Consider the following 23,698-nt stretch of genomic DNA (forward strand, 5'->3'; position numbering starts at 1 on the left):
CAGATCCTAAGCCCAGTGTCACATGCAAGTAGGAGGAGTAAGAAGGGTTCCTGGCAAATCCGGGTTATGGATTGCATTTAAAAAGGCCCCGTGGGAGTGCAATGGGCCCCTGTCTTGCTGCTTAGCAATAATGGTATGGGTTTAGGTTCTGCTGTGTGTACTGGTGGTTGACTGCCCCCCAGCCCAGAGTGTGCATGGAAAATTGTCTGGCAGCCTCCCTGACAGCAAGCAGTGATAGTGCCCATGAAGGGGACCTTGTTGGGCCCGCCCCTTTCACGGTTATCGCTTCTCGGCCTTTTGGCTAAGATCAAGTGTAGTATCTGTTCTTATCAGTTTAATATCTGATACGTCCCCTATCTGGGGACCATATATTAAATGGATTTTTGAGAACGGGGGCCGATTTCGAAGCTTGCTTCCGTCGCCCTATGCATTGACCCGATATGGCAGTATCTTCGGGTACAGTGCACCACCCCCTTACAGGGTTAAAAAGAAAGATTCCTACTTTCATTGCTACCTGCTTGCTGGCTAGCCAGCTAGCCAGCCCTGTGGGCCTTGCTGCTGCTGCTGCTGCAGCCAAAAAACAAAAGGTGGTGCTGCTGCTGCTTCTGCTTCTGCTTGTGTCTGGCCGCTGTTGGAGCGTCCAGGCACAGGACTTCTGCTGCTGCTGACTAAATGGCCTCCTTAATTGGATCATTTGAGTAGCCAGCACACCTGTGCAGGTAGGGCATGACATGATAGGCAGCTGCCTTGATAGCGGGTGGGTGCTGAATGTTCCTAATTGACAAAATAAGATTAATGCTTATGAAGAAATATAAAATCTCATCCCTTCCCCAATATCGCGCCACACCCCTACCCCTTAATTCCCTGGTTGAACTTGATGGACATATGTCTTTTTTCGACCGTACTAACTATGTAACTATGTAACATAACATGGGGGGGGGGGGTCTCCTGGCTGTTCACACAGGTGTGTCATTGCTGTACATTGACCATGCATTGCTTCTGTGGTATTGCAAAGGCAAAGACAAATGCTTCCAGCCATCCATTGCACTAATGGATTGGTCATCAGCTGGCTGTCTATGTCCCGCATCAATATAGACCAAAGTACAGAGGGTTAGGCTATGCTATTGTGCACCTACCTGATGCATCAGAAGGTGCGAGGCCCTTGCTAAATTCTGTGCACAGACTTTGAGATCTATGCTTTAGACTGTATCTAAACCTGCTCCAACATGGACTGACATTCTGGCCTACTTTCAGCCGATGCGACTTGTCTGTCGCTGAACAGTCGCTTTTTATGTATTCAGCACCTATGTATAATGTTGTAAAAATGCTCTAGAAGCTAAAGTCGCAGAAATGTCACACATATTTGGCCTGCAACTTTCTGTGCGACAAATTCAGACAGGAAAAATCAGTATAAATCCTTAGAAAATTATCCCCCAGTGTCTCCATCTGCTGGCGGTATTGAATAAGCATTGCTGCACTGATGGGGTATGCATTAGACGAAAAAAAAGAAGAAAAAGAAGAATAATACGCCCAGAAAAGAGGCGAAAAGGAGAAAAACGTAAAAAAACGTGAAAAAAAAGTAAGAGGAAGAGAAGGGAAAAAAAGGTGGAAATGGGTTTAAAAGTGATTTCGGCGGAGAAATATATATATATATATATATATATATATATATATATATATATATATATACGCGCACACACACACATATATATAAACGTATTCTCCGTTGAGATATTGCAGCCGCTGCTGTGTCCAGGCCCAGGAGCCTTAGCACTGTGCTGTGATGTCACTCAATACCACTGACATCACTAGGTGTAAACAACATCTCTCCTTTGCTGTGTATGTGACTATGGAGCTGTTTGGTGATGTCGTCTATTATGGCCTTCATAGAAGCAACAGGAGATTGTTGCATCCATCTAGAACCCTCAGAACTACAGTGCTATGATGTCACTCACTTCCACAGGCCTTGCAGAGTGTAAACAACAACAACCCAGCTTTGTTGTGTATGTAACCATAGGGATTTGTGATTTCACCTAGAACCTTCACAGCAGCGACAGCTTTATGAGGAGCATCAGCACTGCTCTGCCTGAGCAGAACCATCACCGCCATAGGTTGTCAAATAACCCGGGTTTAACCCACACAGGTAAGTCCAATGGGGTGCAGGCATGTCCTCTATGCTTACAGCTTCCCGTGGGTGTTGGTTTGATACCGTTTGGGGACAGCCAAGGAGGCATCTGCAGGCAACAAAGGTAGGTGTGTGCTTGTGTGTGTGTTTCCTATGCAGATCCTAAGCCCAGTGTCACATGCAAGTAGGAGGAGTAAGAAGGGTTCCTGGCAAATCCGGGTTATGGATTGCATTTAAAAAGGCCCCGTGGGAGTGCAATGGGCCCCTGTCTTGCTGCTTAGCAATAATGGTATGGGTTTAGGTTCTGCTGTGTGTACTGGTGGTTGACTGCCCCCCAGCCCAAAGTGTGTGCATGGAAAATTGTCTGGCAGCCTCCCTGACAGCAAGCAGTGATAGTGCCCATGAAGGGGACCTTGTTGGGCCCGCCCCTTTCACGGTTATCGCTTCTCGGCCTTTTGGCTAAGATCAAGTGTAGTATCTGTTCTTATCAGTTTAATATCTGATACGTCCCCTATCTGGGGACCATATATTAAATGGATTTTTGAGAACGGGGGCCGATTTCGAAGCTTGCTTCCGTCGCCCTATGCATTGACCCGATATGGCAGTATCTTCGGGTACAGTGCACCACCCCCTTACAGGGTTAAAAAGAAAGATTCCTACTTTCATTGCTACCTGCTTGCTGGCTAGCCAGCTAGCCAGCCCTGTGGGCCTTGCTGCTGCTGCTGCTGCAGCCAAAAAACAAAAGGTGGTGCTGCTGCTGCTTCTGCTTCTGCTTGTGTCTGGCCGCTGTTGGAGCGTCCAGGCACAGGACTTCTGCTGCTGCTGACTAAATGGCCTCCTTAATTGGATCATTTGAGTAGCCAGCACACCTGTGCAGGTAGGGCATGACATGATAGGCAGCTGCCTTGATAGCGGGTGGGTGCTGAATGTTCCTAATTGACAAAATAAGATTAATGCTTATGAAGAAATATAAAATCTCATCCCTTCCCCAATATCGCGCCACACCCCTACCCCTTAATTCCCTGGTTGAACTTGATGGACATATGTCTTTTTTCGACCGTACTAACTATGTAACTATGTAACATAACATGGGGGGGGGGGGGGTCTCCTGGCTGTTCACACAGGTGTGTCATTGCTGTACATTGACCATGCATTGCTTCTGTGGTATTGCAAAGGCAAAGACAAATGCTTCCAGCCATCCATTGCACTAATGGATTGGTCATCAGCTGGCTGTCTATGTCCCGCATCAATATAGACCAAAGTACAGAGGGTTAGGCTATGCTATTGTGCACCTACCTGATGCATCAGAAGGTGCGAGGCCCTTGCTAAATTCTGTGCACAGACTTTGAGATCTATGCTTTAGACTGTATCTAAACCTGCTCCAACATGGACTGACATTCTGGCCTACTTTCAGCCGATGCGACTTGTCTGTCGCTGAACAGTCGCTTTTTATGTATTCAGCACCTATGTATAATGTTGTAAAAATGCTCTAGAAGCTAAAGTCGCAGAAATGTCACACATATTTGGCCTGCAACTTTCTGTGCGACAAATTCAGACAGGAAAAATCAGTATAAATCCTTAGAAAATTATCCCCCAGTGTCTCCATCTGCTGGCGGTATTGAATAAGCATTGCTGCACTGATGGGGTATGCATTAGACGAAAAAAAAGAAGAAAAAGAAGAATAATACGCCCAGAAAAGAGGCGAAAAGGAGAAAAACGTAAAAAAACGTGAAAAAAAAGTAAGAGGAAGAGAAGGGAAAAAAAGGTGGAAATGGGTTTAAAAGTGATTTCGGCGGAGAAATATATATATATATATATATATATATATATATATATATATATACGCGCACACACACACATATATATAAACGTATTCTCCGTTGAGATATTGCAGCCGCTGCTGTGTCCAGGCCCAGGAGCCTTAGCACTGTGCTGTGATGTCACTCAATACCACTGACATCACTAGGTGTAAACAACATCTCTCCTTTGCTGTGTATGTGACTATGGAGCTGTTTGGTGATGTCGTCTATTATGGCCTTCATAGAAGCAACAGGAGATTGTTGCATCCATCTAGAACCCTCAGAACTACAGTGCTATGATGTCACTCACTTCCACAGGCCTTGCAGAGTGTAAACAACAACAACCCAGCTTTGTTGTGTATGTAACCATAGGGATTTGTGATGTCACCTAGAACCTTCACAGCAGCGACAGCTTTATGAGGAGCATCAGCACTGCTCTGCCTGAGCAGAACCATCACCGCCATAGGTTGTCAAATAACCCGGGTTTAACCCACACAGGTAAGTCCAATGGGGTGCAGGCATGTCCTCTATGCTTACAGCTTCCCGTGGGTGTTGGTTTGATACCGTTTGGGGACAGCCAAGGAGGCATCTGCAGGCAACAAAGGTAGGTGTGTGCTTGTGTGTGTGTTTCCTATGCAGATCCTAAGCCCAGTGTCACATGCAAGTAGGAGGAGTAAGAAGGGTTCCTGGCAAATCCGGGTTATGGATTGCATTTAAAAAGGCCCCGTGGGAGTGCAATGGGCCCCTGTCTTGCTGCTTAGCAATAATGGTATGGGTTTAGGTTCTGCTGTGTGTACTGGTGGTTGACTGCCCCCCAGCCCAGAGTGTGCATGGAAAATTGTCTGGCAGCCTCCCTGACAGCAAGCAGTGATAGTGCCCATGAAGGGGACCTTGTTGGGCCCGCCCCTTTCACGGTTATCGCTTCTCGGCCTTTTGGCTAAGATCAAGTGTAGTATCTGTTCTTATCAGTTTAATATCTGATATGTCCCCTATCTGGGGACCATATATTAAATGGATTTTTGAGAACGGGGGCCGATTTCGAAGCTTGCTTCCGTCGCCCTATGCATTGACCCGATATGGCAGTATCTTCGGGTACAGTGCACCACCCCCTTACAGGGTTAAAAAGAAAGATTCCTACTTTCATTGCTACCTGCTTGCTGGCTAGCCAGCTAGCCAGCCCTGTGGGCCTTGCTGCTGCTGCTGCTGCAGCCAAAAAACAAAAGGTGGTGCTGCTGCTGCTTCTGCTTCTGCTTGTGTCTGGCCGCTGTTGGAGCGTCCAGGCACAGGACTTCTGCTGCTGCTGACTAAATGGCCTCCTTAATTGGATCATTTGAGTAGCCAGCACACCTGTGCAGGTAGGGCATGACATGATAGGCAGCTGCCTTGATAGCGGGTGGGTGCTGAATGTTCCTAATTGACAAAATAAGATTAATGCTTATGAAGAAATATAAAATCTCATCCCTTCCCCAATATCGCGCCACACCCCTACCCCTTAATTCCCTGGTTGAACTTGATGGACATATGTCTTTTTTCGACCGTACTAACTATGTAACTATGTAACATAACATGGGGGGGGGGGGTCTCCTGGCTGTTCACACAGGTGTGTCATTGCTGTACATTGACCATGCATTGCTTCTGTGGTATTGCAAAGGCAAAGACAAATGCTTCCAGCCATCCATTGCACTAATGGATTGGTCATCAGCTGGCTGTCTATGTCCCGCATCAATATAGACCAAAGTACAGAGGGTTAGGCTATGCTATTGTGCACCTACCTGATGCATCAGAAGGTGCGAGGCCCTTGCTAAATTCTGTGCACAGACTTTGAGATCTATGCTTTAGACTGTATCTAAACCTGCTCCAACATGGACTGACATTCTGGCCTACTTTCAGCCGATGCGACTTGTCTGTCGCTGAACAGTCGCTTTTTATGTATTCAGCACCTATGTATAATGTTGTAAAAATGCTCTAGAAGCTAAAGTCGCAGAAATGTCACACATATTTGGCCTGCAACTTTCTGTGCGACAAATTCAGACAGGAAAAATCAGTATAAATCCTTAGAAAATTATCCCCCAGTGTCTCCATCTGCTGGCGGTATTGAATAAGCATTGCTGCACTGATGGGGTATGCATTAGACGAAAAAAAAGAAGAAAAAGAAGAATAATACGCCCAGAAAAGAGGCGAAAAGGAGAAAAACGTAAAAAAACGTGAAAAAAAAGTAAGAGGAAGAGAAGGGAAAAAAAGGTGGAAATGGGTTTAAAAGTGATTTCGGCGGAGAAATATATATATATATATATATATATATATATATATATATATACGCGCACACACACACATATATATAAACGTATTCTCCGTTGAGATATTGCAGCCGCTGCTGTGTCCAGGCCCAGGAGCCTTAGCACTGTGCTGTGATGTCACTCAATACCACTGACATCACTAGGTGTAAACAACATCTCTCCTTTGCTGTGTATGTGACTATGGAGCTGTTTGGTGATGTCGTCTATTATGGCCTTCATAGAAGCAACAGGAGATTGTTGCATCCATCTAGAACCCTCAGAACTACAGTGCTATGATGTCACTCACTTCCACAGGCCTTGCAGAGTGTAAACAACAACAACCCAGCTTTGTTGTGTATGTAACCATAGGGATTTGTGATGTCACCTAGAACCTTCACAGCAGCGACAGCTTTATGAGGAGCATCAGCACTGCTCTGCCTGAGCAGAACCATCACCGCCATAGGTTGTCAAATAACCCGGGTTTAACCCACACAGGTAAGTCCAATGGGGTGCAGGCATGTCCTCTATGCTTACAGCTTCCCGTGGGTGTTGGTTTGATACCGTTTGGGGACAGCCAAGGAGGCATCTGCAGGCAACAAAGGTAGGTGTGTGCTTGTGTGTGTGTTTCCTATGCAGATCCTAAGCCCAGTGTCACATGCAAGTAGGAGGAGTAAGAAGGGTTCCTGGCAAATCCGGGTTATGGATTGCATTTAAAAAGGCCCCGTGGGAGTGCAATGGGCCCCTGTCTTGCTGCTTAGCAATAATGGTATGGGTTTAGGTTCTGCTGTGTGTACTGGTGGTTGACTGCCCCCCAGCCCAGAGTGTGCATGGAAAATTGTCTGGCAGCCTCCCTGACAGCAAGCAGTGATAGTGCCCATGAAGGGGACCTTGTTGGGCCCGCCCCTTTCACGGTTATCGCTTCTCGGCCTTTTGGCTAAGATCAAGTGTAGTATCTGTTCTTATCAGTTTAATATCTGATACGTCCCCTATCTGGGGACCATATATTAAATGGATTTTTGAGAACGGGGGCCGATTTCGAAGCTTGCTTCCGTCGCCCTATGCATTGACCCGATATGGCAGTATCTTCGGGTACAGTGCACCACCCCCTTACAGGGTTAAAAAGAAAGATTCCTACTTTCATTGCTACCTGCTTGCTGGCTAGCCAGCTAGCCAGCCCTGTGGGCCCTGCTGCTGCTGCTGCTGCAGCCAAAAAACAAAAGGTGGTGCTGCTGCTGCTTCTGCTTCTGCTTGTGTCTGGCCGCTGTTGGAGCGTCCAGGCACAGGACTTCTGCTGCTGCTGACTAAATGGCCTCCTTAATTGGATCATTTGAGTAGCCAGCACACCTGTGCAGGTAGGGCATGACATGATAGGCAGCTGCCTTGATAGCGGGTGGGTGCTGAATGTTCCTAATTGACAAAATAAGATTAATGCTTATGAAGAAATATAAAATCTCATCCCTTCCCCAATATCGCGCCACACCCCTACCCCTTAATTCCCTGGTTGAACTTGATGGACATATGTCTTTTTTCGACCGTACTAACTATGTAACTATGTAACATAACATGGGGGGGGGGGGTCTCCTGGCTGTTCACACAGGTGTGTCATTGCTGTACATTGACCATGCATTGCTTCTGTGGTATTGCAAAGGCAAAGACAAATGCTTCCAGCCATCCATTGCACTAATGGATTGGTCATCAGCTGGCTGTCTATGTCCCGCATCAATATAGACCAAAGTACAGAAGGTTAGGCTATGCTATTGTGCACCTACCTGATGCATCAGAAGGTGCGAGGCCCTTGCTAAATTCTGTGCACAGACTTTGAGATCTATGCTTTAGACTGTATCTAAACCTGCTCCAACATGGACTGACATTCTGGCCTACTTTCAGCCGATGCGACTTGTCTGTCGCTGAACAGTCGCTTTTTATGTATTCAGCACCTATGTATAATGTTGTAAAAATGCTCTAGAAGCTAAAGTCGCAGAAATGTCACACATATTTGGCCTGCAACTTTCTGTGCGACAAATTCAGACAGGAAAAATCAGTATAAATCCTTAGAAAATTATCCCCCAGTGTCTCCATCTGCTGGCGGTATTGAATAAGCATTGCTGCACTGATGGGGTATGCATTAGACGAAAAAAAAGAAGAAAAAGAAGAATAATACGCCCAGAAAAGAGGCGAAAAGGAGAAAAACGTAAAAAAACGTGAAAAAAAAGTAAGAGGAAGAGAAGGGAAAAAAAGGTGGAAATGGGTTTAAAAGTGATTTCGGCGGAGAAATATATATATATATATATATATATATATATATATATATATATATATACGCGCACACACACACATATATATATAAACGTATTCTCCGTTGAGATATTGCAGCCGCTGCTGTGTCCAGGCCCAGGAGCCTTAGCACTGTGCTGTGATGTCACTCAATACCACTGACATCACTAGGTGTAAACAACATCTCTCCTTTGCTGTGTATGTGACTATGGAGCTGTTTGGTGATGTCGTCTATTATGGCCTTCATAGAAGCAACAGGAGATTGTTGCATCCATCTAGAACCCTCAGAACTACAGTGCTATGATGTCACTCACTTCCACAGGCCTTGCAGAGTGTAAACAACAACAACCCAGCTTTGTTGTGTATGTAACCATAGGGATTTGTGATGTCACCTAGAACCTTCACAGCAGCGACAGCTTTATGAGGAGCATCAGCACTGCTCTGCCTGAGCAGAACCATCACCGCCATAGGTTGTCAAATAACCCGGGTTTAACCCACACAGGTAAGTCCAATGGGGTGCAGGCATGTCCTCTATGCTTACAGCTTCCCGTGGGTGTTGGTTTGATACCGTTTGGGGACAGCCAAGGAGGCATCTGCAGGCAACAAAGGTAGGTGTGTGCTTGTGTGTGTGTTTCCTATGCAGATCCTAAGCCCAGTGTCACATGCAAGTAGGAGGAGTAAGAAGGGTTCCTGGCAAATCCGGGTTATGGATTGCATTTAAAAAGGCCCCGTGGGAGTGCAATGGGCCCCTGTCTTGCTGCTTAGCAATAATGGTATGGGTTTAGGTTCTGCTGTGTGTACTGGTGGTTGACTGCCCCCCAGCCCAGAGTGTGCATGGAAAATTGTCTGGCAGCCTCCCTGACAGCAAGCAGTGATAGTGCCCATGAAGGGGACCTTGTTGGGCCCGCCCCTTTCACGGTTATCGCTTCTCGGCCTTTTGGCTAAGATCAAGTGTAGTATCTGTTCTTATCAGTTTAATATCTGATACGTCCCCTATCTGGGGACCATATATTAAATGGATTTTTGAGAACGGGGGCCGATTTCGAAGCTTGCTTCCGTCGCCCTATGCATTGACCCGATATGGCAGTATCTTCGGGTACAGTGTACCACCCCCTTACAGGGTTAAAAAGAAAGATTCCTACTTTCATTGCTACCTGCTTGCTGGCTAGCCAGCTAGCCAGCCCTGTGGGCCTTGCTGCTGCTGCTGCTGCAGCCAAAAAACAAAAGGTGGTGCTGCTGCTGCTTCTGCTTCTGCTTGTGTCTGGCCGCTGTTGGAGCGTCCAGGCACAGGACTTCTGCTGCTGCTGACTAAATGGCCTCCTTAATTGGATCATTTGAGTAGCCAGCACACCTGTGCAGGTAGGGCATGACATGATAGGCAGCTGCCTTGATAGCGGGTGGGTGCTGAATGTTCCTAATTGACAAAATAAGATTAATGCTTATGAAGAAATATAAAATCTCATCCCTTCCCCAATATCGCGCCACACCCCTACCCCTTAATTCCCTGGTTGAACTTGATGGACATATGTCTTTTTTCGACCGTACTAACTATGTAACTATGTAACATAACATGGGGGGGGGGGGGGTCTCCTGGCTGTTCACACAGGTGTGTCATTGCTGTACATTGACCATGCATTGCTTCTGTGGTATTGCAAAGGCAAAGACAAATGCTTCCAGCCATCCATTGCACTAATGGATTGGTCATCAGCTGGCTGTCTATGTCCCGCATCAATATAGACCAAAGTACAGAGGGTTAGGCTATGCTATTGTGCACCTACCTGATGCATCAGAAGGTGCGAGGCCCTTGCTAAATTCTGTGCACAGACTTTGAGATCTATGCTTTAGACTGTATCTAAACCTGCTCCAACATGGACTGACATTCTGGCCTACTTTCAGCCGATGCGACTTGTCTGTCGCTGAACAGTCGCTTTTTATGTATTCAGCACCTATGTATAATGTTGTAAAAATGCTCTAGAAGCTAAAGTCGCAGAAATGTCACACATATTTGGCCTGCAACTTTCTGTGCGACAAATTCAGACAGGAAAAATCAGTATAAATCCTTAGAAAATTATCCCCCAGTGTCTCCATCTGCTGGCGGTATTGAATAAGCATTGCTGCACTGATGGGGTATGCATTAGACGAAAAAAAAGAAGAAAAAGAAGAATAATACGCCCAGAAAAGAGGCGAAAAGGAGAAAAACGTAAAAAAACGTGAAAAAAAAGTAAGAGGAAGAGAAGGGAAAAAAAGGTGGAAATGGGTTTAAAAGTGATTTCGGCGGAGAAATATATATATATATATATATATATATATATATATATATATATATATATATACGCGCACACACACACATATATATAAACGTATTCTCCGTTGAGATATTGCAGCCGCTGCTGTGTCCAGGCCCAGGAGCCTTAGCACTGTGCTGTGATGTCACTCAATACCACTGACATCACTAGGTGTAAACAACATCTCTCCTTTGCTGTGTATGTGACTATGGAGCTGTTTGGTGATGTCGTCTATTATGGCCTTCATAGAAGCAACAGGAGATTGTTGCATCCATCTAGAACCCTCAGAACTACAGTGCTATGATGTCACTCACTTCCACAGGCCTTGCAGAGTGTAAACAACAACAACCCAGCTTTGTTGTGTATGTAACCATAGGGATTTGTGATGTCACCTAGAACCTTCACAGCAGCGACAGCTTTATGAGGAGCATCAGCACTGCTCTGCCTGAGCAGAACCATCACCGCCATAGGTTGTCAAATAACCCGGGTTTAACCCACACAGGTAAGTCCAATGGGGTGCAGGCATGTCCTCTATGCTTACAGCTTCCCGTGGGTGTTGGTTTGATACCGTTTGGGGACAGCCAAGGAGGCATCTGCAGGCAACAAAGGTAGGTGTGTGCTTGTGTGTGTGTTTCCTATGCAGATCCTAAGCCCAGTGTCACATGCAAGTAGGAGGAGTAAGAAGGGTTCCTGGCAAATCCGGGTTATGGATTGCATTTAAAAAGGCCCCGTGGGAGTGCAATGGGCCCCTGTCTTGCTGCTTAGCAATAATGGTATGGGTTTAGGTTCTGCTGTGTGTACTGGTGGTTGACTGCCCCCCAGCCCAGAGTGTGCATGGAAAATTGTCTGGCAGCCTCCCTGACAGCAAGCAGTGATAGTGCCCATGAAGGGGACCTTGTTGGGCCCGCCCCTTTCACGGTTATCGCTTCTCGGCCTTTTGGCTAAGATCAAGTGTAGTATCTGTTCTTATCAGTTTAATATCTGATACGTCCCCTATCTGGGGACCATATATTAAATGGATTTTTGAGAACGGGGGCCGATTTCGAAGCTTGCTTCCGTCGCTCTATGCATTGACCCGATATGGCAGTATCTTCGGGTACAGTGCACCACCCCCTTACAGGGTTAAAAAGAAAGATTCCTACTTTCATTGCTACCTGCTTGCTGGCTAGCCAGCTAGCCAGCCCTGTGGGCCTTGCTGCTGCTGCTGCTGCAGCCAAAAAACAAAAGGTGGTGCTGCTGCTGCTTCTGCTTCTGCTTGTGTCTGGCCGCTGTTGGAGCGTCCAGGCACAGGACTTCTGCTGCTGCTGACTAAATGGCCTCCTTAATTGGATCATTTGAGTAGCCAGCACACCTGTGCAGGTAGGGCATGACATGATAGGCAGCTGCCTTGATAGCGGGTGGGTGCTGAATGTTCCTAATTGACAAAATAAGATTAATGCTTATGAAGAAATATAAAATCTCATCCCTTCCCCAATATCGCGCCACACCCCTACCCCTTAATTCCCTGGTTGAACTTGATGGACATATGTCTTTTTTCGACCGTACTAACTATGTAACTATGTAACATAACATGGGGGGGGGGGGTCTCCTGGCTGTTCACACAGGTGTGTCATTGCTGTACATTGACCATGCATTGCTTCTGTGGTATTGCAAAGGCAAAGACAAATGCTTCCAGCCATCCATTGCACTAATGGATTGGTCATCAGCTGGCTGTCTATGTCCCGCATCAATATAGACCAAAGTACAGAGGGTTAGGCTATGCTATTGTGCACCTACCTGATGCATCAGAAGGTGCGAGGCCCTTGCTAAATTCTGTGCACAGACTTTGAGATCTATGCTTTAGACTGTATCTAAACCTGCTCCAACATGGACTGACATTCTGGCCTACTTTCAGCCGATGCGACTTGTCTGTCGCTGAACAGTCGCTTTTTATGTATTCAGCACCTATGTATAATGTTGTAAAAATGCTCTAGAAGCTAAAGTCGCAGAAATGTCACACATATTTGGCCTGCAACTTTCTGTGCGACAAATTCAGACAGGAAAAATCAGTATAAATCCTTAGAAAATTATCCCCCAGTGTCTCCATCTGCTGGCGGTATTGAATAAGCATTGCTGCACTGATGGGGTATGCATTAGACGAAAAAAAAGAAGAAAAAGAAGAATAATACGCCCAGAAAAGAGGCGAAAAGGAGAAAAACGTAAAAAAACGTGAAAAAAAAGTAAGAGGAAGAGAAGGGAAAAAAAGGTGGAAATGGGTTTAAAAGTGATTTCGGCGGAGAAATATATATATATATATATATATATATTTATATATATATATATATATATATACGCGCACACACACACATATATATAAACGTATTCTCCGTTGAGATATTGCAGCCGCTGCTGTGTCCAGGCCCAGGAGCCTTAGCACTGTGCTGTGATGTCACTCAATACCACTGACATCACTAGGTGTAAACAACATCTCTCCTTTGCTGTGTATGTGACTATGGAGCTGTTTGGTGATGTCGTCTATTATGGCCTTCATAGAAGCAACAGGAGATTGTTGCATCCATCTAGAACCCTCAGAACTACAGTGCTATGATGTCACTCACTTCCACAGGCCTTGCAGAGTGTAAACAACAACAACCCAGCTTTGTTGTGTATGTAACCATAGGGATTTGTGATGTCACCTAGAACCTTCACAGCAGCGACAGCTTTATGAGGAGCATCAGCACTGCTCTGCCTGAGCAGAACCATCACCGCCATAGGTTGTCAAATAACCCGGATTTAACCCACACAGGTAAGTCCAATGGGGTGCAGGCATGTCCTCTATGCTTACAGCTTCCCGTGGGTGTTGGTTTGATACCGTTTGGGGACAGCCAAGGAGGCATCTGCAGGCAACAAAGGTAGGTGTGTGCTTGTGTGTGTGTTTCCTATGCAGATCCTAAGCCCAGTGTCACATGCAAGTAGGAGGAGTAAGAAGGGTTCCTGGCAAATCCGGGTTATGGATTGCATTTAAAAAGGCCCCGTGGGAGTGCAATGGGCCCCTGTCTTGCTGCTTAGCAATAATGGTATGGGTTTAGGTTCTGCTGTGTGTACTGGTGGTTGACTGCCCCCCAGCCCAGAGTGTGCATGGAAAATTGTCTGGCAGCCTCCCTGACAGCAAGCAGTGATAGTGCCCATGAAGGGCACCTTGTTGGGCCCGCCCCTTTCACGGTTATCGCTTCTCGGCCTTTTGGCTAAGATCAAGTGTAGTATCTGTTCTTATCAGTTTAATATCTGATACGTCCCCTATCTGGGGACCATATATTAAATGGATTTTTGAGAACGGGGGCCGATTTCGAAGCTTGCTTCCGTCGCCCTATGCATTGACCCGATATGGCAGTATCTTCGGGTACAGTGCACCACCCCCTTACAGGGTTAAAAAGAAAGATTCCTACTTTCATTGCTACCTGCTTGCTGGCTAGCCAGCTAGCCAGCCCTGTGGGCCTTGCTGCTGCTGCAGCCAAAAAACAAAAGGTGGTGCTGCTGCTGCTTCTGCTGCTTCTGCTTCTGCTTGTGTCTGGCCGCTGTTGGAGCGTCCAGGCACAGGACTTCTGCTGCTGCTGACTAAATGGCCTCCTTAATTGGATCATTTGAGTAGCCAGCACACCTGTGCAGGTAGGGCATGACATGATAGGCAGCTGCCTTGATAGCGGGTGGGTGCTGAATGTTCCTAATTGACAAAATAAGATTAATGCTTATGAAGAAATATAAAATCTCATCCCTTCCCCAATATCGCGCCACACCCCTACCCCTTAATTCCCTGGTTGAACTTGATGGACATATGTCTTTTTTCGACCGTACTAACTATGTAACTATGTAACATAACATGGGGGGGGGGGGTCTCCTGGCTGTTCACACAGGTGTGTCATTGCTGTACATTGACCATGCATTGCTTCTGTGGTATTGCAAAGGCAAAGACAAATGCTTCCAGCCATCCATTGCACTAATGGATTGGTCATCAGCTGGCTGTCTATGTCCCGCATCAATATAGACCAAAGTACAGAGGGTTAGGCTATGCTATTGTGCACCTACCTGATGCATCAGAAGGTGCGAGGCCCTTGCTAAATTCTGTGCACAGACTTTGAGATCTATACTTTAGACTGTATCTAAACCTGCTCCAACATGGACTGACATTCTGGCCTACTTTCAGCCGATGCGACTTGTCTGTCGCTGAACAGTCGCTTTTTATGTATTCAGCACCTATGTATAATGTTGTAAAAATGCTCTAGAAGCTAAAGTCGCAGAAATGTCACACATATTTGGCCTGCAACTTTCTGTGCGGACAAATTCAGACAGGAAAAATCAGTATAAATCCTTAGAAAATTATCCCCCAGTGTCTCCATCTGCTGGCGGTATTGAATAAGCATTGCTGCACTGATGGGGTATGCATTAGACGAAAAAAAAGAAGAAAAAGAAGAATAATACGCCCAGAAAAGAGGCGAAAAGGAGAAAAACGTAAAAAAACGTGAAAAAAAAGTAAGAGGAAGAGAAGGGAAAAAAAGGTGGAAATGGGTTTAAAAGTGATTTCGGCGGAGAAATATATATATATATATATATATATATATATATATATATATATATATATACGCGCACACACACACATAGATATAAACGTATTCTCCGTTGAGATATTGCAGCCGCTGCTGTGTCCAGGCCCAGGAGCCTTAGCACTGTGCTGTGATGTCACTCAATACCACTGACATCACTAGGTGTAAACAACATCTCTCCTTTGCTGTGTATGTGACTATGGAGCTGTTTGGTGATGTCGTCTATTATGGCCTTCATAGAAGCAACAGGAGATTGTTGCATCCATCTAGAACCCTCAGAACTACAGTGCTATGATGTCACTCACTTCCACAGGCCTTGCAGAGTGTAAACAACAACAACCCAGCTTTGTTGTGTATGTAACCATAGGGATTTGTGATGTCACCTAGAACCTTCACAGCAGCGACAGCTTTATGAGGAGCATCAGCACTGCTCTGCCTGAGCAGAACCATCACCGCCATAGGTTGTCAAATAACCCGGATTTAACCCACACAGGTAAGTCCAATGGGGTGCAGGCATGTCCTCTATGCTTACAGCTTCCCGTGGGTGTTGGTTTGATACCGTTTGGGGACAGCCAAGGAGGCATCTGCAGGCAACAAAGGTAGGTGTGTGCTTGTGTGTGTGTTTCCTATGCAGATCCTAAGCCCAGTGTCACATGCAAGTAGGAGGAGTAAGAAGGGTTCCTGGCAAATCCGGGTTATGGATTGCATTTAAAAAGGCCCCGTGGGAGTGCAATGGGCCCCTGTCTTGCTGCTTAGCAATAATGGTATGGGTTTAGGTTCTGCTGTGTGTACTGGTGGTTGACTGCCCCCCAGCCCAGAGTGTGCATGGAAAATTGTCTGGCAGCCTCCCTGACAGCAAGCAGTGATAGTGCCCATGAAGGGCACCTTGTTGGGCCCGCCCCTTTCACGGTTATCGCTTCTCGGCCTTTTGGCTAAGATCAAGTGTAGTATCTGTTCTTATCAGTTTAATATCTGATACGTCCCCTATCTGGGGACCATATATTAAATGGATTTTTGAGAACGGGGGCCGATTTCGAAGCTTGCTTCCGTCGCCCTATGCATTGACCCGATATGGCAGTATCTTCGGGTACAGTGCACCACCCCCTTACAGGGTTAAAAAGAAAGATTCCTACTTTCATTGCTACCTGCTTGCTGGCTAGCCAGCTAGCCAGCCCTGTGGGCCTTGCTGCTGCTGCAGCCAAAAAACAAAAGGTGGTGCTGCTGCTGCTTCTGCTGCTTCTGCTTCTGCTTGTGTCTGGCCGCTGTTGGAGCGTCCAGGCACAGGACTTCTGCTGCTGCTGACTAAATGGCCTCCTTAATTGGATCATTTGAGTAGCCAGCACACCTGTGCAGGTAGGGCATGACATGATAGGCAGCTGCCTTGATAGCGGGTGGGTGCTGAATGTTCCTAATTGACAAAATAAGATTAATGCTTATGAAGAAATATAAAATCTCATCCCTTCCCCAATATCGCGCCACACCCCTACCCCTTAATTCCCTGGTTGAACTTGATGGACATATGTCTTTTTTCGACCGTACTAACTATGTAACTATGTAACATAACATGGGGGGGGGGGGGGGTCTCCTGGCTGTTCACACAGGTGTGTCATTGCTGTACATTGACCATGCATTGCTTCTGTGGTATTGCAAAGGCAAAGACAAATGCTTCCAGCCATCCATTGCACTAATGGATTGGTCATCAGCTGGCTGTCTATGTCCCGCATCAATATAGACCAAAGTACAGAGGGTTAGGCTATGCTATTGTGCACCTACCTGATGCATCAGAAGGTGCGAGGCCCTTGCTAAATTCTGTGCACAGACTTTGAGATCTATACTTTAGACTGTATCTAAACCTGCTCCAACATGGACTGACATTCTGGCCTACTTTCAGCCGATGCGACTTGTCTGTCGCTGAACAGTCGCTTTTTATGTATTCAGCACCTATGTATAATGTTGTAAAAATGCTCTAGAAGCTAAAGTCGCAGAAATGTCACACATATTTGGCCTGCAACTTTCTGTGCGACAAATTCAGACAGGAAAAATCAGTATAAATCCTTAGAAAATTATTCCCCAGTGTCTCCATCTGCTGGCGGTATTGAATAAGCATTGCTGCACTGATGGGGTATGCATTAGACGAAAAAAAAGAAGAAAAAGAAGAATAATACGCCCAGAAAAGAGGCGAAAAGGAGAAAAACGTAAAAAAACGTGAAAAAAAAGTAAGAGGAAGAGAAGGGAAAAAAAGGTGGAAATGGGTTTAAAAGTGATTTCGGCGGAGAAATATATATATATATATATATATATATATATATATATATATATATATATATATATACGCGCACACACACACATATATATAAACGTATTCTCCGTTGAGATATTGCAGCCGCTGCTGTGTCCAGGCCCAGGAGCCTTAGCACTGTGCTGTGATGTCACTCAATACCACTGACATCACTAGGTGTAAACAACATCTCTCCTTTGCTGTGTATGTGACTATGGAGCTGTTTGGTGATGTCGTCTATTATGGCCTTCATAGAAGCAACAGGAGATTGTTGCATCCATCTAGAACCCTCAGAACTACAGTGCTATGATGTCACTCACTTCCACAGGCCTTGCAGAGTGTAAACAACAACAACCCAGCTTTGTTGTGTATGTAACCATAGGGATTTGTGATGTCACCTAGAACCTTCACAGCAGCGACAGCTTTATGAGGAGCATCAGCACTGCTCTGCCTGAGCAGAACCATCACCGCCATAGGTTGTCAAATAACCCGGATTTAACCCACACAGGTAAGTCCAATGGGGTGCAGGCATGTCCTCTATGCTTACAGCTTCCCGTGGGTGTTGGTTTGATACCGTTTGGGGACAGCCAAGGAGGCATCTGCAGGCAACAAAGGTAGGTGTGTGCTTGTGTGTGTGTTTCCTATGCAGATCCTAAGCCCAGTGTCACATGCAAGTAGGAGGAGTAAGAAGGGTTCCTGGCAAATCCGGGTTATGGATTGCATTTAAAAAGGCCCCGTGGGAGTGCAATGGGCCCCTGTCTTGCTGCTTAGCAATAATGGTATGGGTTTAGGTTCTGCTGTGTGTACTGGTGGTTGACTGCCCCCCAGCCCAGAGTGTGCATGGAAAATTGTCTGGCAGCCTCCCTGACAGCAAGCAGTGATAGTGCCCATGAAGGGCACCTTGTTGGGCCCGCCCCTTTCACGGTTATCGCTTCTCGGCCTTTTGGCTAAGATCAAGTGCAGTTGCCTTGGTCTCGCCTGAGGGTGCGATCTCTGGGTTTACCCAGTTTGCTGGAAGGGATTCTCTTTCTGTGGTTTCGTGCCGACAGTTCTGCCTGGAGAGATGGCTGGTCTGAAGAATACCATTCGTTTGGAGGTGGATCCCGGAAGTGCTGTGAAGAACAATGTTGTTTACCTGGTTCGGGACATCATCATGCTGAAGCTTGGAGTGGACAAGTCAGAAATATTCAGCGTTAATGAGGCTCCTCGCAAGGGTTCTTATGAGGTCACCTTTGAGCAGGAAGGTAGGTGCCTTGATGTTTATGAACGTTTGAGAAATTTCAGCAAGGACCCCATGATGGAGGGAGTGAAGATTACTCCTTTGTTTGGGTTTCAAGAAAAAACTGTCCTTGTGCATGTTTATAACCCTTTCACGGATGTGGCTATAATTGAAAGTTTTCTGCGCCAATATTGTGACTCTGTGCGTGGAGGTGAAAAACAGACCAATGTACTGGGAATCTTTAATTGCAAATATAAATTTGTTGTGAAACTGAAAGTGGATCCCAGTTGTGTTGGTGGCTTTAAACATCCCCCAGCTAGTTTTTCAGTTGCTGGACATAGGGGATATTTATCCTATGCTGGACAGCCTTATTATTGCCGCAATTGTTTTTCTTTTGGCCACGTGAAAGAGAGCTGCCTTAAGGGACAGGTGTGCCGGAACTGTAATGGTACTGGTCACCATGCGGGGAGTTGCCCCAACACAAAAAAATGTGACCTGTGCCGTGAGGAAGGGCATGTTTATAAAGACTGTCCTGGTACAAAAAGACCAAGCTATGCAAGTGCTGCAAGAGGGGCGGAAATTGTGAGGAAGTTGGCCCCTCAAAAACTGAAAGTTATTCCTCAGAAACCTGTGGATGTACAAGTTGCTGTGGCTGATGCCTTTAGGAAGCTGGAGGAGGTGATTGAGGGAGTGCAGAGCCCTGTTCACACAGCTGAATCTGTTCATCCCTCTGATCCTGCTAACATAGAGGAGTTTCAGTCCTCTGGAGAGACTAGTTTGTGTAACAGGGAGGGTGGTGGGAAACATAATGTCCAGGATGAAAATAATGATGGCTTCAAGCTGGTGCATGGTGGGAAGTCCGCCAAAAAAAGACGTGGTGAGGAGAGTACGAATTTGGCGCCAGAAACCAGGAACACATTTGAAGTGCTGGAAACGGACATTATGGAGACTGCTGAAAGTGGTGAATAGATATGCCGGGACTTGATATGAAATGTTATCAGGTGGTGAAGCACCTGTTTTCTAATGACTTTGTTATACCTGCTTTGTGTTTTACTATGTGTTCTCAATAGGTTTGCCGGGACTTGATATGCAAATGATATCAGGTAGTGAATCACCTATTTTCTAATGGTTATGTTATACCTGCTTTGTGTTTGTATATAGTTATGAGCATTATTATTTGTTCTCAAAATGTGAGAGTATTTAAAAATAAGGCTAGGAGAGCTGCTATTTTAAGTTTTTTAGCACAAGAGAATGCTTCAATTTTCTGTTTGCAGGAATGTGGTATTGAGTTCGCAGTAAGTCAGGATGAATGGGTGTATGGTCGGTGTGTGTGGTCTGGGAGTTCAGTGAATAAGAATGATGGTGTGGGTGTTTTAATTAAATCACCTGAAATTTCTGTTGAAAGTTATTTAGTTATTGAGCCTGGTAGGTGTATTTCTGTTAATTTATGTTATAAAGGTATTATGTTTCGTGTTATAAATGTGTATGCTTCTGCATGCAAAAATGAAAGAAAAAATTTGTTTGAGAAATTAAAATTTTATGTTCAAGGTAAAATACCTATTATTTTAGTTGGAGATATGAATGTGGACTTATGTAAGAAAGCATTTGATATATCAGGAAGAAAATTATTTGAGTTAGTTTCAGATTTTAGGTTTAAAGATATTCAGGATTTATGCAAAGTTAGTCCTAATTTATGCACTTATCATGCAGATAGGGGGAATGTTCACTCTAAGTTAGATTATTGTTTTTTGTCTGAGAATGTTAATGCATTAAGTTACAGACAGAGGTCTGTTTGTTATTCGGACCATGAGTCTTTGCTGTGTGAGATTGATGTGGGTCAGAATGCTGTGTATGGGAGAGGTTTGTGGAAGATGAATATTAAACATTTAGATAGTGTGGATGTGAGAGACCAGTATGAATGCATATATAAAAAATGGCGTGAAAGGAAAAGTGAGTTTGATAACATTATTTTGTGGTGGGAATGGGTTAAAAAGAAAACAAAATCCTTTTTTAGGTCTTTTGGTTATAAAATTGCTGCTATTAAGAGGGAACAATATGTTAAGTTAAATGCCCGTCTATCCTTTTTGTATAGATTGAGAGACTGTGGTGTGGATGTTCAGAATGAAATTGTGAGTGTTAAAAGGGACATTAATGAGTTTGTGTTGGAGAAAGGGAGGAGTATTATGTATAGAGCTAAATTAGATAAGAGGGAACATGATGAAAAATGTTCACGTTATTTTTTCAAAAAAGTTTTTTCAAAAAAGCCGGTTATTGATGTGATTGTGAAAGAGGATGGTAGTGTTGTGTCTGGTGATGGTGTGAGTGAGGAAGTTGCAGTTTTTTATGAAGAATTGTATGGAGAGAAGTGGAGGGATGAGAATTTGGAGAATGAGGTATTGAGTGTGTTGGAAAGGAAACTTGGAGAGGCTGAGCAGGCTTTTGTTATGCGTGGTATATCAAGTGAGGAAGTTTGGGATGTAGTGCAGAAAATGTCAGCAAATAAGACTCCAGGTGAGGATGGTTTGCCTGTGGAATTTTATCGGTTGTTATGGAATGTGGTGGGGAAGGATGTAGTTGAAGTGTGTCAGTTTATGTGGGAGAATATGGAGGTTGCGGAGAGTATGCGTGGGGGTGTGGTTGTGCTGATTCCGAAAAAAGGGGATTTAAAAAGTTTAAAGAATTGGCGTCCAATTACATTACTTAATTGTGATTATAAGATCTATGCGAAAATTATTGCCAATCGGATGAGAGATGTTGTTGAAAGCGTGGTGGGTGATGATCAGTTTTGTGCTGTGCCTGGACGTCGTATACAGGAGAGTTTGTGTTTGTTGAGAGATTGTTTGTGGGATTGTAAGAGTAGGAAGCAAGATGTGTGTTTGTTGTCATTAGATTTTGAAAAAGCGTATGATAGGCTGTCTCATAGTTTCTTGTTCAGGGTGTTGTTGCGTATGGGTTTTCCGAGTGACTTTGTGTGGAGAGTTAGGAGTTTGTATGATAAAATATATAGTAGGATGCTTGTTAATGGATGTGTGGGGAGAAGAGTGAATGTGTTCTCAGGGGTTAGGCAGGGGTGTCCTTTATCACCAGTGGCATTTATATGTGCTATTGAGCCTCTGGTATGTATGATTAGGAGGGATAAGATAGTGAGAGGTGTACGCATTCCTGGTAGTGATGGAAGGGAGTTTAAAGTTAATGCTTATATGGATGATGTATGTGTCCTGTGTGATTCTGAGTCCGCTGTGAGGAGGGTGAAACTTTTAGTGTCTATTTTTTGTGGTGCATCTGCTTTTAAGGTTAATTGGTTAAAGAGTGAATGTAAGTGTTTTGGTGAGAGTAGATTAAGTAGAGATGTTGGGGTGAATGTTGTGGAGGGGTCTATTAAAGTGTTGGGGATTAAGTTTAGTGACGATTTGGATGGGAAAGAGAGTTGGGAGGAGGCGAAAAAGAAGGTGGAGTTGCGTCTAAATTATTGGAGTTTGAGAAGTCTTTCCTTCATTGGGAAGATTGTAGTTATTAAAAGTGTTGTGTTACCAATTTTTCTGTATGTTGCTATGATTTTTCCTCCCCATTATATGGGTTTGAGGAGCTTGAACAGGGTTCTGTTTGTCTTTTTTTGGGGTTCTAAAGTTGAGAGGTTGAGGAGAGAAATAGTGGTGAAAAATTGGAAGAAGGGTGGTATGAGTTTTCCAAATTTGGAGGTGTACTTTGGAGTGAATATTTTAGTTTTTATTTTAGCTATTATTGGGAGTGATAGAAAGGTGTCCTGTATGACAAGATTTCTGGCTGGTAGATTTTTTGTCAGGTTGAAGTGGTGTGAGAGGGATTTGAATAGGCCTATTGCTTTTGAGGTTCCTAAATGGTATGAGTGGGTTGTGAGGTTTTTGGAGAAATTTGAGTTGATAGAAGAAGAGGTGAGTGTTTTGAAGAATAAACGTTTGGTGATGAAAATGATTGAGAGTAAAGAGGTTGTATGTAATATTAATTCTGTGAGAGGAGCGGATGTGGAAAAAGTTTGGAAGAAAGTGAGGATGGATGGTATGTCTAATAAGCAAAAGGAGATTGTATGGCAAAGTTTGCATGGGGTGTTGCCAGTGAGAGAGTTTCAGAAAGCAAGGGGTTTGGTGAGATGTGATGTGTGTCCTAGGGAGAATTGTAATGGTTTTGAAAGTGTTATTCATCTTTTTTGGAATTGTAAGTATGCTCGTGAGGTTGTGAGAAAACTTGGGCCTTTGTGCAAGGAATTAACAGGTGTGGAATTTTTGTATTATGAAATGATGATGTTTGGATTATGTGTGAGTGGTGGTCAGAATGAAAGAGTGTTGTGGTTATTGTTGTCGTGTATTAAAGAAGTCTTATGGGATGTTCGGAATGTTTATTTGTTTTTGAGAAAGGAAATAAGTGTAAATAATAGTGTGAGGATGGTGTTAGGAAAGCTTTATTTGTGTTATTTGTGGGATGCTAGGAGGGGTGGGATTGATGCGGAGGGTATTTGGAAAACGAAAAAATGGATTCATTCTGTTGATTTATCTTGATGTTTTTCATGTACTTGTAATTTTGTCTGTTTTTGATTATAAATAAAGTTCCCGATGATGAGAGGGTTGTGTGTTACAGAAAGTTTGTAATGCCAGTTTTGAAAGTATTGTTTTGAGTACTTTCATCCCTTATCTGAGGGTTTAAAAAAAAAAAAAAAAAAAAAAAAAAAATCTGTTCTTATCAGTTTAATATCTGATACGTCCCCTATCTGGGGACCATATATTAAATGGATTTTTGAGAACGGGGGCCGATTTCGAAGCTTGCTTCCGTCGCCCTATGCATTGACCCGATATGGCAGTATCTTCGGGTACAGTGCACCACCCCCTTACAGG

General features: G+C 44.6%; 9 non-coding genes across 9 annotated transcripts; all 9 read left to right on the forward strand.

The window, feature by feature from the left end:
- The first annotated feature begins 281 nt into the window (after positions 1–281).
- Positions 282–472, forward strand: LOC130340306 (U2 spliceosomal RNA). Its single transcript, XR_008880455.1, has one exon. It is a non-coding gene; the product is annotated as a U2 spliceosomal RNA (small nuclear RNA).
- A 2,092-nt stretch (positions 473–2,564) lies between these two features.
- On the forward strand, positions 2,565–2,755 carry LOC130340307 (U2 spliceosomal RNA). Its single transcript, XR_008880456.1, has one exon. It is a non-coding gene; the product is annotated as a U2 spliceosomal RNA (small nuclear RNA).
- Positions 2,756–4,841: 2,086 nt separating this feature from the next.
- On the forward strand, positions 4,842–5,032 carry LOC130340361 (U2 spliceosomal RNA). The gene has a single exon (XR_008880500.1). It is a non-coding gene; the product is annotated as a U2 spliceosomal RNA (small nuclear RNA).
- A 2,082-nt stretch (positions 5,033–7,114) lies between these two features.
- LOC130340308 (U2 spliceosomal RNA) lies at positions 7,115–7,305 on the forward strand. Its single transcript, XR_008880457.1, has one exon. It is a non-coding gene; the product is annotated as a U2 spliceosomal RNA (small nuclear RNA).
- Positions 7,306–9,395: 2,090 nt separating this feature from the next.
- Positions 9,396–9,586, forward strand: LOC130340314 (U2 spliceosomal RNA). The gene has a single exon (XR_008880462.1). It is a non-coding gene; the product is annotated as a U2 spliceosomal RNA (small nuclear RNA).
- A 2,094-nt stretch (positions 9,587–11,680) lies between these two features.
- On the forward strand, positions 11,681–11,871 carry LOC130340315 (U2 spliceosomal RNA). Its single transcript, XR_008880463.1, has one exon. It is a non-coding gene; the product is annotated as a U2 spliceosomal RNA (small nuclear RNA).
- A 2,092-nt stretch (positions 11,872–13,963) lies between these two features.
- On the forward strand, positions 13,964–14,154 carry LOC130340309 (U2 spliceosomal RNA). Its single transcript, XR_008880458.1, has one exon. It is a non-coding gene; the product is annotated as a U2 spliceosomal RNA (small nuclear RNA).
- Positions 14,155–16,248: 2,094 nt separating this feature from the next.
- On the forward strand, positions 16,249–16,439 carry LOC130340311 (U2 spliceosomal RNA). The gene has a single exon (XR_008880459.1). It is a non-coding gene; the product is annotated as a U2 spliceosomal RNA (small nuclear RNA).
- Positions 16,440–23,489: 7,050 nt separating this feature from the next.
- LOC130340322 (U2 spliceosomal RNA) lies at positions 23,490–23,689 on the forward strand. The gene has a single exon (XR_008880468.1). It is a non-coding gene; the product is annotated as a U2 spliceosomal RNA (small nuclear RNA).
- Positions 23,690–23,698: the final 9 nt, after the last annotated feature.

This window comes from Hyla sarda, unplaced genomic scaffold, assembly GCF_029499605.1.
Source record: "Hyla sarda isolate aHylSar1 unplaced genomic scaffold, aHylSar1.hap1 scaffold_588, whole genome shotgun sequence".
NCBI lineage: Eukaryota > Metazoa > Chordata > Amphibia > Anura > Hylidae > Hyla > Hyla sarda.